This window comes from Protopterus annectens, chromosome 17.part0 (assembly GCF_019279795.1).
Source record: "Protopterus annectens isolate FY-2018-M chromosome 17.part0, PAN1.0, whole genome shotgun sequence".
Lineage (NCBI taxonomy): Eukaryota > Metazoa > Chordata > Ceratodontiformes > Protopteridae > Protopterus > Protopterus annectens.
This window is the reverse complement of record NC_056751.1, coordinates 90,638,021-90,652,951: the sequence shown is the minus strand read 5'-3', so window position 1 is coordinate 90,652,951 and position 14,931 is coordinate 90,638,021. Positions and strand designations below refer to the sequence as shown.

General features: G+C 38.8%; 1 protein-coding gene across 1 annotated transcript in view; it reads right to left on the bottom strand.

Moving 5' to 3' along the window:
* FRMPD1 (FERM and PDZ domain containing 1) overlaps window positions 1–14,931 on the bottom strand; it is a 998,362-nt gene that overhangs the window by 66,742 nt on the left and 916,689 nt on the right. The gene's annotated exons all lie outside the window — the stretch shown is intronic.

Sequence of the window (14,931 nt, the reverse complement as noted above, 5' to 3'; positions counted from 1 at the left end):
TGTGTGTCTGCAGAGGCCATAGTTATCAATTGTCCTTGATTTTTTCCTTATAATTCTTGTCTGTTCCACATACAATGTGCGGTTTTCTGGAAAAGTGTTGTAGACTGTGGTTACTAAGTGATGACAAATATGTGAGTTTCAGACTTCACATCTTTCAGAAAATCTTTGGTGATGCAAAACCGGATATACTGCAACTTTCTAGATATATAAGAACAGTGTTTAAAAAGTGCTTCTTATTTTAGGTATTTATCTCAGATTCTCGAACTAAGAAGGTGTGAGGGTAGAGAAGAGTTGTGATGGGTTACACTGTATGGTCCTGACAGCAGACAGTTGATAGTCATTTTTTCTCAATTATTTATGCATTTAATCATTTGATCTGTGGCTGTAATTGATGGTCATATTGTGTGTGTGTGTGCATGTGTGTACACAACATGGTTCATAGGTTCATAGGTAGGTACTAGGCTATCTGACAGAATGCATTTATAAGCCTAGCCAGAATGTGTTGGCTTTCGCCGCCCCCTTAGGTTAGTTCCCTGTGCCTCTGTCCAGCAGAGCCACTGAAGTGATCCCCAGGGTAAACTTTCTGTTTCCCATCCACTCATCAAGATTTCTCTTGAAGAGTGTTAGTGAGGAGATCTGCCTAATGTAGATTGGAATCTTGTTCAAAAGCATGGGAAGTCTCTGGGACAGGAATCTATCCCTCCAGCATGTCCTATTTACTGTTGTGGTGAGGTTTAGATCCCTAGCGCGTGTGGCTCGAGGGGATATGGTTTTCTTTAGGTGGAGCATGTCCATCAATTCTGGGTTGGACATGGCCTTGTATGTCAGGCAGAGATCACCTCTGAGTAGGCGGTATGCAACTGAGTACAGCTGGAGTTTCTTCAGTTGAGCTGCATAGGGCATCTGTTTGAGGCCAGTGATGCTCTTGGGTGAGGTACTTCTGTGGTCTTTCCAGCCATTGCAGGTGTCTTGTAAGGTACATCCTAAATGGGGCGTTGTACTCTATGATGGGTCCAATGAGTGATGAGTAGAGGGGCACAATGACCTCTCCTGATCTGGATGCGAACCCTTTTGTGATTAGATGGGCCACATAGAAGGATTTTCTAACCACTTTGGCAATGTGATTATCAAAGGAGAGATTATCTACTTGGGTCCCCAAATCCCTTATTACGTCTTCCATATTTGGGGACTACCACCTATGTGGTAGTTTGTGGGTACTTTGTTTTTTCCAAAGGGGATAACTATCCACTTTTTGGCATTTAGCTTGAGGCCATGATTTTGACACCAGGTATCCATCTCAGTGAGACACTTTTGGAGGATGTCTGTGTCAGCCGGAGAGTCAACCATAGCCCCCAGCTTGCAGCCGTCCGTGAACCTGGTCATCCATAGTTATCAAATGTCCTTGACTTTCTATCATGCTTGTGGTCTGTTACTCATAAAATCTGTGTTTTTTGGTTCAAGTGCTGTGGATTGTAACCACTAAATAACGACAAAGATGAGTTTCAGACTTTCTACCATTCAGACAATGCTTATTCATGAGAAACCTGTTACACTTGCAACTTTAAGTTTATAAAAGCAACATTTAAAATCTGTTCCATCTGTTCCTAAGTTCATTTCTTTGTCTTTGATTCTTGAGCTAAGAGGTTTGGAGGGCATGGGGGTGCAATGGATTATACTATATGGTTTTCATGCTGAAATACACTTCTAGGTCATCATTTATGCATTTGTTCATTTATTTGATCATAAGCAAACAAATGAGGTGCACTCAGTCATGCAAGAGGCTGTAACTGGGGGCCACATCTCAGTGTGTGTGTGTGTGTGTGTGTGTGTGTGTGTGTGTGTGTGTGTGTGTGTGTGTGTGTGTGTGTGTGTGTGTGTGTGTGTGTGTGTGTGTGCGTGTGTGCGCACGCAAATACTTGGTTTCTGCATCACAGAGTAGTTACGGTGTAAAGAAATGAATCAATTGTAGTAAACAAGAGCATCATCATATGAGTCATGTTGCTTGGGTACAATCCTTGCTTTATTGACTGCTGGCATTATTACAGCTGTGACAAAACTGTACAGCATGAGTGTATGAGTTTGTCTGGCACTTAGTGCAGGTAAGTAAAGCAATGAGCTGTTACTGAGCTGCTTTCTATAGTGCAGGATTTGATTCTGTCACCCTTTGGTTATCTAGTGTTGACTTTGACCATGTCAGTTCATCAGATAGTGTTCTTGGGCTGCCTTTGAAAAGCGGCACTTGCATCCAGTGGGATATCCCAAGCTGCCAAGAGTTGTGTTACATATTGTCTTTTCAATTCCTGCAACCTTCACATATCCACTGTATTTAGAGATTCATCTAAAACCAATTTTCCTGAGTTCTTAGATCCATTCATCCATTCACAACCCCTTTTCCCATTTTTGCCCATGGGTTCAGGGTTTTACTTCAAAAGTGACAATCATCTAGATTCAAGGCTCATACCACCTGGTACTTTGGTAGCATAGTAAGTGAGTAAGATGTTCAGTAGTGGAACAGGAAATGGTAGTAAGGTAGGACAGGAGTCAGAGAAATAAAAAATGAATATAGCTGTAGGAAGTGAAGGAAGAGATAGCTGCAGTTCACTGGGGTGAGAGACACAAAGTGATTATAGGATGGGACTAGCCTGGGGTGGAACATGAGCAGAACCAGGAATAAGTTATGAATGTTTTTAAAGATGTTTTGAACATGTGGAGGTTGGGTGATGACCTAATTTTCATAGGGAATGAGTTACAGGATTTTGCTGCTGTATTAGGGAAACAAGGGAGTGTCCATTTTTTGCTTTATATATTATAAGGAGTTGTTTATCATTTGATCTTAAGGCATCATTTTGGAGACTTGTAGTAAGAGGCTGAAGGATTGTTAATTATTTTTTGTGCAGTGGTTAATTGAGTGTATGTAAGATGGTGAAGTAGTTCTAACAAATTTAGTTCTTTTAGAAAGCTACACTGGTGGCTTTGATTAGGTTTGTTTGCAGCAAAACATACACTCTTGTTACAGCAGCATTACAGTCTTGTAGAACATTTTAAGACAGTTTCAGATCTTTTCTGGATACAAAATTGATGAAGTTAAAACAAAGGCAATAGAGATAAATTATGTACCCACACATGAATTGGTTTAGCAATATCCTTATTTATGGAGACATGATAAAATGAAGTACTTAGGAGTATGGATTAAAATGATTATTGTGTGGCAGCTAAGGATATGTGGGAAGAGACTCAACAAAAGATAATACAAAAACCGAGAAAATGGAATCTTTGTTATATGGATATGGATAGTAAGATACAAGTAGTCAAAACAGTTTTAGTCCCTTTACTCTTATACACAGATCAGGCATATTTCTATCAACCAGAGGAGAAATTGTGGACAGCAATCAATAAAGAGCTGAAGGACTTTATCTGGGAGAGGAAGATGGCAAGACTCAAGCAGGATAAGATGATTCTTCCAATAGAATAGAGCGGATTGGGGTTACCCAATTTGAAAGGATAGTTTAGAGCTAGACAGTTAAGGCTCCTATACATAGCACAAGCAGAAAACTATAATTCAAAGTGGAAAGGGATGATGTTGAAACGGGGAAGCTCAAGAAACAAGGCGAGACTGGGATTTACGATGGAGGCCTTTAAGGAGAATAACAATAATCATACAGAATATTATATCCATAAAGTATCAGAAGATATTCTAAGAAAGAAGCCAATATGGGAATGGAGAAAGGAGATTCTGCTGATAGGGATGACTACAATTAAGGATACAGACAATAGACAAGAGGGGGCTGGAATTTATTGGAGAAAACTGTCTAAGGAACTAAGGTATTGGGAGCAAATAACTAGACGGGGAAAGATGATAGAATGGGAAGATGCCAAGAATTTATTTGGACTGCAGGTTAGAGACTGCCTTCCATATCAAGGATTGATAGAGAATAGGCAAAGAGAAAGAAATGGGTGAGATCATAAACAAAAGACCAGCACCGGTAAAGTTTTTAGTAGACTCTAGAATATAAGCTGTCATTAAAAAAGGAATAACCAGTAGAGCATATAAAGCGTTGCATGATAACTATAAGAATCAATCAGAGGAGGTTAGAAAGGATTAGGAAGACAGACTGGATAAGCAATTCACAAAAAAACAATGGGAGGATATATGTATGCCTCCCAAATATGCAACAAAGTCTAGAAGATTTAGGATTTTTGCTTGGAAATGTTTACATAGATATTTTTATATCCCAAGTAGAATTCAGAGAATTTTTTCTCAGGTAGACAGCAAATGTTGGAGGTGTGACGGGGAAGAAAGAGGTAACTGGGAACATATTTTCTGGGAATGCAGTGAGTTGGCAGACTTTAAGGATTACCTGTGGGATGCACTGTCAGAGATTATATGTGAGCAGATTGTTGTGACAAGGGAGATGCTTTTTCTGAGCTATGATACAGTCAGAATTGTCTAGACATGGTAAGGCCTTGCTGTCTCTAATTATGGTAGCTGCCAAAAAAGCAATTACTAGAAAATGGAAATCGAAATCTAAACCAATTATACTAGAAGCAGTGAATATAGTAACAGAGATTAAACACCTGGAACTGAGATCTTTAGAAACATGTAGGAGCATACTACATAGGAAAAATGGGAATTGTGGGAACAATACATAAGGGGAGGAATAAGGTTTAAAAGAAGGCAGGACTTAAATGATGTTAGGATGAAAATGATTGGGTAGATTATATGTGATGTATTATGTTTGCAACTGGAAGTGTATCAATATGGTTTGTGATGTAAAAAGCTTGCAACTAGGATTGTGTCGGTGTGGTTTGTTTTAATTTATATCAATGTATGATTGCTTATGTCGTAAGTGATGGTTTAATAAAGATGTTTCCTGGTTAAAAAAAGGGGCAGGAATTGAATAATTTACGGAATGTTGCATATATATATATATATATTTATATATATATATATATATATATATATATATATATATATATATACTTATATGGCATATAGTAATATATATGAAGTATAATGTTTGTTAATTTTTAACAATACAGTTTGATTACTTTTATATAAATGTAAATGTACCTATGTCACAAATGATAATTCAATGAAGGTGTTTAAAAAAACAAAGTTTTTAGAGAGGTTTGCAGGTTTGTAAGGATGGGTGCTCTGTAGAGAACTAATGGTAATAGGTAAGTAGGCAACTGCTAGCAAGGGTACTTTAGTATTACTAGTGAGGAAGTGTTTTTTTTTTGTTCTGTAGTGCAATCCTAACTTTTGGTGTGCTTTTTAATTGCATTTAGAATATGTAGTTCAAATTATAGGCTGTCATCTCTTGCTGAATTCATGCTTGGAAATGGGAACATTTACTGCTTAGGCTCTTTGTATTTGAATCTTTAGACATTTATCTGTGTTAGAGTGGAGAGGTGGGGAGAACAGGCTGCATTGTATATGGCCTAGCATTTGGCCAAGATAATTAGATGCCAGGTTTTACTATGGGGAAGAGTTATTTTTCTAAGGTACTGTGGCTGTTCCCTTTTGTGATTGCTGACTAGTATGGAAAAGTAATGCAGAGCTGTGTGTGATGAGTTATAAATGATTATATTACAGTAATATTGTGGTGTATGCAGAGTGTAAGTAGTCAATATTATGTGTGTGATATTGTAAAAGCTGCATTGTTATGCAAATGCATGAGTATAGATATATGGACTGTTATGTGATCAGCTAAGAGGGTTATTATTACTGGTGTTAATGTTGTTATTGATGTAGACAGCATAGTAATTCATGGGTTAGTTATAACTATAGTATTATTATTATGGAACTTCTGTAGGCTGTGTGGTAGGAAGAACAAAACAGAGTAGCTGCAATTTGCTGTGCAACGTTTGGACATATTTATCTTTGTTACAGAGAGTGAAAAATGGCAAAGTGTGATACGATACTGTAATCTGCATCAAATGGGTATCATTTTTGCAATACAACATATTGAAGGTAATGCAAGAATAAAGTAAAACATCAAATCTTATCACATATCCAAGCTGTCGTGAACTATATAGTATGACAGGCAAATGACTGCAGAGAGTAGTACACAGAGCCATGCAGCACCCTACACTGTACTAATTAGTGCTGAGGCATACTGCATCTCAAACCTAAGAAAATATATATATATATATATATAAAAATAAAACAATATGCAAGTGAGAGAGAGATAACTAGCCATACCATGAACAGGAAGCATTCAGCAAATATTAACACATTGGCACAGTAAAGCTACAGTACATCACAGTAAAAGTCAATAATATGAATCGATATACGACTACACATCAACAGTCTATTCATGAATGGATTTATGACTATACATCAACAGTCTATTCATGAATGGATTTATGACTATACATCAACAGTCTATTCATGAATGGATTTATGACTACACATCAACAGTCTATTCATGAATGGATTTATGACTACACATCAACAGTCTATTCATGAATGGATTTATGACTATACATCAACAGTCTATTCATGAATGGATATATGACTACACATCAACAGTCTATTCATGAATGGATATATGACTACACATCAACAGTCTATTCATGAATGGATTTATGACTACACATCAACAGTCTATTCATGAATGGATTTATGACTATACATCAACAGTCTATTCATGAATGGATTTATGACTATACATCAACAGTCTATTCATGAATGGATTTATGACTACACATCAACAGTCTGTTCATGAATGGATTTATGACTATACATCAACAGTCTATTCATGAATGGATTTATGACTATACATCAACAGTTTATTCATGAATGGATTTATGACTACACATCAACAGTCTGTTCATGAATGGATTTATGACTATACATCAGCAATCTATTCATGAATGGATTTATGACTATACATCAACAGTCTATTCATGAATGGATTTATGACTATACATCAACAGTCTATTCATGAATGGATTTATGACTATACATCAACAGTCTATTCATGAATGGATTTATGACTACACATCAACAGTCTATTCATGAATGGATTTATGACTATACATCAACAGTCTATTCATGAATGGATTTATGACTATACATCAACAGTCTATTCATGAATGGATTTATGACTACACATCAACAGTCTATTCATGAATGGATATATGACTACACATCAACAGTCTATTCATGAATGGATTTATGACTACACATCAACAGTCTATTCATGAATGGATTTATGACTACACATCAACAGTCTATTCATGAATGGATTTATGACTACACATCAACAGTCTATTCATGAATGGATTTATGACTATACATCAACAGTCTATTCATGAATGGATTTATGACTATACATCAACAGTCTATTCATGAATGGATTTATGACTATACATCAACAGTCTATTCAAGAATGGATTTATGACTCTACATCAACAGTCTATTCATGAATGGATTTATGACTATACATCAACAGTCTATTCATGATACCCATTTTAGTAACATCAGCAACACTGAAAATCAGATGATGAACAGAAAAACAAAGGAAGAGTCTTGATTTTTGTAGGGGGAGGAAGGCACACCAAGGTCACTAAATGTTTCAAACATTCTGACAGACAGTGACTTTTGTCAAGAAAATACTACCTTGAATGAGAGAAAGAGAGAGCTTATTTGACTATGCAAGCATTGATGGATTCAATGTCAAAGAGCTGATGATTACGTATACCACCAATATAAACACTCCAGCTATAGTAAAGAAATCAGCAGAAAAATACATTGTATGCTAAACACTACTATAAGAGGGATGCACACCCCAAGTAATGCAAACCACACATCAATAAGCTTGAAGATAACCAAATGGCCATAAACAGTAATTCACAAAATAGTATGGCTGACCACCAAGTCAGGTGAATCCACTTTAATCGAAAGTAGATTTGACTAAAGCAGTTATGCCCAAACCATTTTTGGAGAAATTTGTAGTTAGTTTGTTTTTAGTGAAGGTGGGGGACAATCCCCCTGTATCATACCCCCCTCAAAAAAAAAACTTATATATACCTACTAAGAGGCAAACAGCAATGGAGAAAAGGGAAAACTCCTCTGTTTCCAAAAGTGGTTTTGAAATAATTGTTTTGGTCAAATTCACTTTCAATTAAAGTGGATTTGACCGATCAGCAGGCTCCCACCATGACAAAAAAAATCCTAATCTAATGCTTTATACTGTATACATGTATATCTATATCTGTATATATATATATATATATATATATATATATATATATATATATATATATATATATATTAAACACTGGAAAAAATGGTACTTCTTGAGCATCAAAGTTTCTGGCTGAGCATCTTTAAAAAACAAGAAAAAGAACCACAAACTGTAACCAATCTCAACTAAGACTTCAAAGTGAAGCACTTATAACTTGTTTAGAAATGGATACTTTATTACAAAATAAACATTAAATGGATGAGTGCTTTTAGACTTAACAGAGCTTTATCAGATCTATATTATCCTGCGAACTAAAACTGATAGGATTTAGCCCAGCAGACACCTCCACCTTATCCCCTTATCCACAATGCAGTGCACATTGTGACAACCATCCAAATCCTGTTTTGCCACATATAGTTTGCTACAGCAGTAGAAACATCTCTAGGCTGCCTGTCTTTGAATTAGTAGCTAACTGTTAAACTTTCAAATTTCCTTTTCATTTTTCAAGAGTGGGCAAGCCTATGTACATTTCTTGTTCAGTACAGGTCAGTGCATTCCATTTTTTCAGAGAAATCTATAACAGTTTTCTAGTCCATTTATTTGTCTCTGCAACCCTTTTCTCTTTGCATTGCACCATTTTGTCAGAACTGTTAACTCATGGAACAAGTAGTTTACAACTGTGCATTCATTATTATTTGGAAACATTGCTTTAGACGTTGTTAGCAATTTAGAGAGTTTGGACTGCTGTGCTTGTATTATTTATTTATTTTCAGAAGTTCCTTTAAATGTTTGCCTCATACTTCTGTTGAGTTTTCACTGTTTTTGAGTTTTTGTTTTCCTGCAGGTGTTTGCTAGTGTACAAAGGTGAAAGACAATAACAGTGAGTTTGGAAGATACAATTGTGGAGTAACTATTCTACATCAGGGTAAGCTCTCCAAACATGTCAAATGCTTAAGGTAGCACTTTTAAATCTGAGCTACGTGTAGCCATACACTAAAAAGGACTGGAAATGGAGATAATGAGGGCTACTTCAGCAGAAGTATAGCTGGTTGATCCCCACCTCCTCTGTTCTTCAAGTTTGTGTCTTTCGGCTTTTCCCGGTTAGGGGTCGCCACAGCGGAACTCCGGTCCACTAATGATTGGTAGTTGATTTTTACGTGCCGAGTTACCAGCCCTGATGCACAACCTTCAACGAAGGTAAGCCCATTCATGCATGTCTCCATGCAGAAGACGCTCTAGCTGAGAATCGAACCAGACAGCATCTTACTGTGAGGTGACGACGCTACCGCAGCACCACCACTGCCAAAAAAAAAAAAAAACACCACTGTAATAAGCCATGCCCATAGATTGTACATTATTAAAGTTAGATCTATGTCTCCCTTCCATTTTCCAACAACAAAAAAAAAAGAAAGAAAAAATGGACATTCATTCTACTTGTACATCAATCAGGTGGCCAGATGCATGACATGCCCCCATTCAACCTGTCCCAGCCATTCAGGTCCTGTTTCTGTGCCCTGCCCCCAATCCTCCATCCTCAACATAATTTCTTTTAAACTGTAGCAAACTATTTGCTAAACAGTTTCTGAAGATTACAGAACTTCTGCTTTCATTAAAAAAAAAAGAAAAAAATTATTTATCTTTTTTAAACTACAGGAAACTACTTGTTACAAATATGTTGCTGTAGTTTATACCCTGCCTATATGGAGCACTACAGTACACAGGTTTTAGTTAAAATTTAATTTTTTTTTTTACATTTAAACTGTAGCAAACTACTTGCTATAATGCAGCAAGCTATTGCTATAGTTTAGACCACACATGGAGTGCTACAGAGCTCAGGTTTGACCGCAAATGCAATACCAGCTTTTAAAAGCCAGTATTGTATTAACAAACAATTTGGATTAGCTAGTAATGCCCCCAAAACTTTGTGCTTGCGGAAGTTGCCCTTCTTACCCTGCCCTAGCTACGCTACTATACTTCAGTACAAGATGTTGCTAGTGGTAGGGCTTCCTCAGGGCTTTGTTGTCTTCTTCTCCTCACCTGTGCCTGTTGAAACAAAGAAAATGTCCCCTCCCTTTGAGTAAGACATTATTTCAGCTCCATTTGTTAAAAGTCCAAAATGCAATTATCTTTGCCCCCATTTGGACTAAGCTTATCTAAGGAGTGACTTGCTCTTCACCCCTAGACCAGAGTTTTTCAATGGTGGGTGTTGACCCCACGGTTTAGACTTCTCAGCCCTGACAAGCCATGTCAGTCAGGTCTCAGATATCCATTTCTGTAGAGTTAGATTACAGTAAGATGTGGTAGACCTTACTAACATTGCTGCATATATGGTTCCAGGCTTCCTTTCTCATTAATGATGATACAAGTTTAGCACCTTCTTTATCACATTTTTTTAGCTGGCTTCCCCAGATATTTCTAACTAGTCCTGTCAGATCCTGGTTCTTGCTGAGCTGCCAGTTGGCCTGTTGATGGTGGTGTCAACGTCAGCAGACCATTCAGGGTCTCACCTGTAACAGTAATCTACATTGACTTTTCCCATATTGACAATGTCATTGTCAAATGGGTTCCCAGCCTTGGGAGGGAGTTAACAGCAATGGGGAGAGAATTTGGCATCAGAGTCAGGAGTCAGTGCTTTAGAGTAGAAGTCAGGCCTGATTCTCTTGGGCTTAACTACTACATCACCAACATTGTTTTTTGGTCATTGTAGTCAATGCCTTTGGTACTGACTTTGACCTCATCCATTGTGTCTTCCACTGCTGTCAAGCCTGGACTAGTCCTCAGCTCTGTTATGCCAATCCCAGTGGCTTTATCTATGGCCCTGATGTCAGTTCTGGTATCAACAATGCAGACTTCTCCCTATGCTTTTCCCCTGTCATGGACTTCCATCATGGCCTTGACTACAATACTTCAAGTGACTACACTGTTGGCCATTTACCCCCACCCAATACTTTTCATGGAAGTCCCCCATCCTGAAGGAAAATGGGGCTTCCCTTCCAAGATCTGGTAAGAAGACACAATGTAAAACAAAGCACTAGGCATTTATGCAGTGGATCCCCACCCCAAATGTAGATAATGATGTGGCTGCTTCTTTGTCATTTCTGCCGTATGACCCCAAGTTTGGGAAGATTTTGGTGATGACCAGATTTAAAGCTGGTTTGACCCTAGAGATCTCATTGTTACAATGCATCTTGGAGGAGGCCTTCAAGTCTAACTGCCTCTGGGTCATCGGCCTAGCCAATAAGATGCTTTGGCTGATGTATTGCATGAAAAGGTCTTGATATAATGTCTCCTGCCCTGAAGGGGCCAGACAGAATTCTCTATCTGCTTGTGGAATATACAAATTTTGCACACATTCCAAGATTGACACTACTGTGGCAGCAGATACTTTATAGAAAGCACCCAGTTTGCAGAGCCTGGCTGACCATCCACCAAATAAAAAATCGTGTGCATTGAGCAAACTAGAGAACTGAGTTTGCAAATCTTCCTGCTTTACTTTGAGGGGCATAAACTACACATTTCATATGCTCAATTTCTAGATAGAGACCTAATTCAAGAATCTTCCCAGACTTTGGATGGCTTATTAGCTGGAGAGCTTAAAGATAAACTCAAGTCTCAGATATCAACCCTTTGCTCTATTTCAATCCTAATCACATATCTGGAAGACATCAACTAGGCTGGTTTGTCAAGGACAGCAGGCATTGGAATTGCAATAGGATGTCCCATCTGTCATCACCTAACAGGCTTTCTCATGGATAAAAATGACAACTTTATGAACACTCCATCTGATGAAACCTTGCTGTGTCAACTAGCAATAAAAACTGAACTGCAGACGAAGGAGCAGGAGGACAAGGCCTTCACTGCTGTGGACATTATGAAGCTCCTCAGTGCACACTGCACATTCTCATTGATGCAGTCAGTCCATGCCAGTTATTGCTTCTGCACAGCCAACAGCAATATAACAAGAGAAACTCTGGGAGGGGTCACAAAGTGTGCAGCAAATTTCATAATGGCCAGCAATCCAAAGGTGGAAAGAATCATAAAATAATCATGGATGTTATAGACTTCCTGCCAAAAGGCCACAGTTAGCTCCTTGAGACCATACCCAATTCTTCTACTCCAGAAGTAGAGGGGGCCTGTCCCCCTACTTATCTGTGTGTATATTCATCGCACATGACAAGTGGGTAAGGATCAAAGGATCATCACATCAAGAAGCTACATGATTCCCCTTAATACCCCTTTCCAGATTGCAGTTTATTCCCCTACCAGATGTCCCACCCTATCAGAAGGCTGCATTCCCAAAACAGCAATGCAAGACAGCTTACCAGATCAGCAAGGGCTAGGCATTTATTCAAGGTTCTTCCTAGTACCCAAGAAAACAAAGGACCTCAGGTTCATTCTGGACTTAAGTAACTTAAATCATTTTGTTCCATAATAGCCCTATAACATAGTCACTGTAGTATTTGATCACTTCCTTCTCCCTGAGCAAATTAAATGTACTGTTTGGACCTCCAGGGCTCCTACCACCACACAAAACTGGCAAAAGAGTCAAGGAAGTTCCTTCAGTTCTATGTAAGAGATAGCCACTGTTAATTCTACCAGCCATTTGGTCTCACCTCAGCCCCAAGGGTGCAAACCATGTACAACACAGTGATTGCAGCTATCAATGACTGCAGGTACCAGGGCCTTCCCTTACCTGGATCACTAATTCTTGGTGGACCTAACAATGGACAGTATAATATAGTCAAGAGATTATTTTCTCTTAATATTCCAGTCCATGGGGATCACATTAAGCACCAAAACGTCCCAGATCATGCGCATGCAGCCAGTCATATTCACTAGATGCAATCTGGACATATCCCCCTCCAGACAGGATTTTTTCTCTTCAGTCTATCATGTCTCAGGTTCTACACACCTGATCTGTTACTCTCAGACATGCATGGAGGCATATGTCAAGTGTTACCCACTACAGGGAACAGTTGTAATGTTATCAACCTCACCGTGGTCTTGTAGTGTAGCACTTGTTTAGGAATATCATCACATATCAGTGTTGCATGCCACAGTGCCATGGCATGCGTGTCATGATATATATATGTGCTGGCTGTTGCAGACAGCTGAAAGCTGGGTGCAATTATTGCCTCCCCCCAAAATGTAGATATCCTCCATGAAGGTCTGACACAGACAATTAACTGGTGCCACAACCGTGGCCTAAAACCTAATGCAAAAAAATGCATAATCATACCATTTGGGAAGATGACCACCCCTGTGAATTACCACAATGATAACACTCCCTTAACAGTAGACCCAGTAGTAAGGGACTTGGGAACTCAGGTTGACAGTAACCTGAACTTTGATTACCATGCCCATAGTACTGAGAAAATCCTTCTACGTGGCACATCTTCTAAGTAAGGTCATGGCATCCAGATCTAAGGAGGTCATAGTCCCACTATACTCAGCCCTCATTAGACCAATAATCAAGTACAATGCACCCTTTGGAATGTACTTGACCAGGTATTTGCAACAGCTGAAGCAGCCTCAGAGGCTTCTCACCAAAAGAATACAGGGTATAAATAATATGTCCTATGTGGACCGCCTCAAAGCCCTATCCCATTACTTGGTCTGCTACAGACTACTGAGGTGCGATCTATGCCTAACTTATAAGGCATTCTCCAATCCAGCTACACATTTGCAAAACAAACATCACTAGAATTACCCGCTCTAAGGATCTAAACTTCATCTGTGGCATAAAAAAATATGTTGTAGTGACAAGTATGTGTCTCAGAGATTACCCCTTCTCTGGAACAGACTCCCCATTCATGTGAAACAGAGTTCCTCCCTAAGTCTATTCAAACACAATTTGGACAAATGGATGGGAAACTGCAAATTCACCCTGGCTTGTCACCTTTGACTCTTATGGACAGGGACAGTTTGTAGATGCGCTAAGGCACAAGCATACACCAAAGCCATTTTAGCCCATTGGCATTGATAACTGGGAAAACTGGGGCATGAATGGTTAGGCATAAAAAGGGACTAGGGCCATTAGCCTAATAACCTCCTATGATCCTATGTTCCAGCTACCATTCATCAACTGGTAGTCAGACTCATGGCAGCTTCCATCTGCATGGTTTCAAATGCCCAGCACCACATGAGAGTGCTATAGTTGACTCAGACCATTCGGTTGATCCTACCAATTTTCCCAACAAAATTTCTCAAATATTCAAGGATAGTATAGTTGAGTTGTGTAAGTAAACTTATCATGACAGCAAATGTTTGAATAGATCACTGCTGCAGTATAGATCACTGCTGCAGTAGCCTAAGCTATAAGGGTTATATCCTGTGTAGGATAAAACATCTGTCCAGGTTCTGGATACCTTCCATGCACCCAGACCATTAGAAGCTTCAGCAGAGCAGGGGGAAAATAAAACAAGTCTGTTGATGGACTGACAAATCTAACATGCCTCCATGCAGAACCTTCCAAACTCCCATCCCTGCTTTAACAGTCACTGCTGATGTCTCTACTCTATGATTGCAAAATAATTTCAGGAGCAGATTACCCAAGGGACATAGTCACAGACAGAGATCTCTTTGTATAAATGCTATGAAAATGTCAGTCTTTCTCACCTTGCAGGCAGTTAAGACCCCACCCAGATTGCTATCACCATCCCCACTGACAACATAGCTGTAATGTGGTATCTCAACAAGGAAGGGGGAACCAATTCATATCCCCCTCTATCAGGTC